This window comes from Penaeus japonicus, unplaced genomic scaffold (genome assembly GCF_977035675.1).
Source record: "Penaeus japonicus unplaced genomic scaffold, GWHDUDI00000001_assembly GWHDUDI00000020, whole genome shotgun sequence".
Taxonomy (NCBI): Eukaryota; Metazoa; Arthropoda; class Malacostraca; order Decapoda; family Penaeidae; genus Penaeus; species Penaeus japonicus.
The window spans coordinates 32114197-32116696 of NW_028234422.1; the positions used below are offsets into that span (position 1 = coordinate 32114197).

General features: G+C 35.6%; 1 protein-coding gene across 5 annotated transcripts in view; it reads right to left on the reverse strand.

The window, feature by feature from the left end:
- LOC122244291 (pseudouridylate synthase TRUB1) overlaps positions 1-2500 on the reverse strand; it is a 12605-nt gene that overhangs the window by 6650 nt on the left and 3455 nt on the right. Inside the window, exon 1 of one of the 5 annotated variants that reach the window (XM_043002163.2) lies at positions 1-87. This exon is cut by the window's left edge and continues 458 nt beyond it. The exons of 2 other annotated variants lie outside the window; for them this stretch is intronic. The gene's annotated coding sequence lies outside the window, so the exon portion shown is untranslated. Of the gene's footprint in view, positions 88-2500 lie in introns of those variants that run through there. 2 more of the 5 variants (XM_043002160.2, XM_043002157.2) reach the window with 2 other exon arrangements.

Below are 2500 nucleotides of genomic sequence, written 5' to 3' on the forward strand. Positions count from 1 at the left end.
ACCTAAATGACCATTTATTCACCACTGTTATGATTGTATGGTAGAGGAAGTGGCGGCGATGGAACACTAGAGATCAGCATTTAAGGTTTTATAGCTGTAAGTCTTGTAAACAAGGGGCATCATTCTAACTCATGCTGGGTTAGGTAGGGTCAAAAGAGGGCAGGGCTCAATTCAGTATTTACCGTGGCATGAAACGCATGGACGCATGAAAAACATTAGTTTCAAATTCAGATTAAAGTGAGGACTAGTGAACAGAACAATTCTTGATAAGGAGTGGAGGGAGCTGAAAAGAACGTTACTAAATTCCGTGTGATGGACTGGACAGTGGTAGTGCCGAGGGTCGAAGTCACGAAGTTTCTGGGGGAGAAGAGATACTCGCTTGGAGGCGAGAAGCAGGATTTTTTTTCGTTGTTCACAACACCTAGTTTGAATAACTATTGCTATACTATAAAACCAACACAGCAAACTACAATCACACATATTGAAAAAAAAAAAAAACATTATTATAACAATACAAGAACCAGAGAGAATGGAAAGGTAAATTCAGTGACTAGTTATATATATATATATATATATATATATATATATATATATATATATATATATATATATATATATATATATATATCTATATCTATCTATCTATCCATCTATATCTATATCTATCTATCTATCTATCTATCCATCTATATCTATATCTATCTATCTATCTATCTATCTATATCTATCTATCTATCTATCTATTTATCTATCTATCTATCTATCTATCTATCTATCTACATCTATATCTATCTATCTATATATATATATACATATATATATATATATATATATATATATATATATATACATATATATATATATATTCTGTGGTAGTGGACAGCAACATCTGATGGGCTATTATAGGCGTCCTTAGCTCATGACTTATAGTTAGTTCATTGGAAGACCTTTACTATAAACCACGGTAATTAACTGAGAGCATAATTGAGTATGGTGTGGTTGTGAAATACGAGCGAAATATGTTGCATTCGGAGACGTCCTTAAATAGGAAACGAACGATAGCTATTGCGAATGACAGGAAATAAAACTGCGCGAGTGACAACATAAGGAACACTATTAAGAGGAAAGTTATGTGAGTCATTAGTATGGATACCGCCACAAAAAGTAAAGAAAGAAAAGGGTCGCTTCAAAAAGAAATCTTCAAGAAATTGACTTTATCGTTACATGTAAGTAATATTCAAAAAACTGTATAATTGTTTTTAATGTGTTTAGTTATAACCTTCAGGAAATAATTTAGCTGTTACCTTAAACAGGTTAAATGTACACCTTAAATTAGAGAAGTAAAACACTAATGGACTGACTAAACAAAAGAAAACTTCATTTATACTAGTGAAATCAGACCATTAAAATTACAAACATTTTCAGAATTTATAGTCTCTAGTAAATAATTGAAACATCTGTGAATATATTTGACTATATAGGTAGAATTAATGAGAACATATCGATGTGTATGAAAAATATCACTACTTATACCAAAGAATTACCCAGCGGCAAAGCAGAGGGGGAGACAGCATAGCCACAAGGTTTCAGAATATCATATCACGTATTAAGAAAAGAGTGTCATAGGGTGGTGATTTAGTGTGTGTTGTGAGAGATAGTGAGATGAGTGAGAGTCATTCTGATAGAGAGTGAGAGTGTGTGGTGATTGTGAGTGTGTTGTGAGAGAGGTGTCATGTGACTGGAGAGAGAGAGTGTGTATTGTGTGAGTGAGTGAGAGTGATTGAGATTGAGATAGACAGAGTAAATAGTTAGCAGAGACAGACACGAGTGTGTGTGTACAGAGTGTGTGTGTTTGAGAGTGGAGAGTATAGATAGCGATGATATAGTAAAAGGATGATAGTGAGGGATATGTAGGTAGATTAGTGAGTGAGTTTATGAGATTGTTTTTGAGTGAGTGATTGAGAGTTGAGATACATTAGAGATAAAGTGTATGTGAATGTCTTATTGTGTTTATAGATAGAAGGGAGAGTTATAAGAGAGATAGTGGAATTGTGTGGGTGAGATTGTGTGTGTCTGTGTGTTATAGAGTTTGGGTTTGAGAGTTAGGATAGAGTGAGTGAGATGTTGAGTGATATATTTTATATGTGTTATAAATGAATCGCTCTCTCTATATCTCTAGCAGAGGTGAGTGTGTGTGGTGTGTGTGTGTGTGTGTGTGTGTTTGTGTGTTTTTTGTGTGTGTGTGTGTGTGGATGTGTGTGTGTGTGTGCTCCGGAGTGTGTGTGAGTAGTGTGAGAGAGAGTGTGTGTGGTTGTGAGTGTGTGTGTATGTGAGTGTGTGTGTGTGTGTGTGAGAGTGTGTGTGTGCGAGAGTGTGTGAGGTGAGAGAGTGTGTGTGTGTGGGTATGTGTGTGTTGAGATTTTTTGTGTGTGGGGGTGTGGGGTCAGTGTTTGTGTGTGAATGTGTGTGAGTGTGTGTGTGTGTGTGTGAGTGTGAGGTG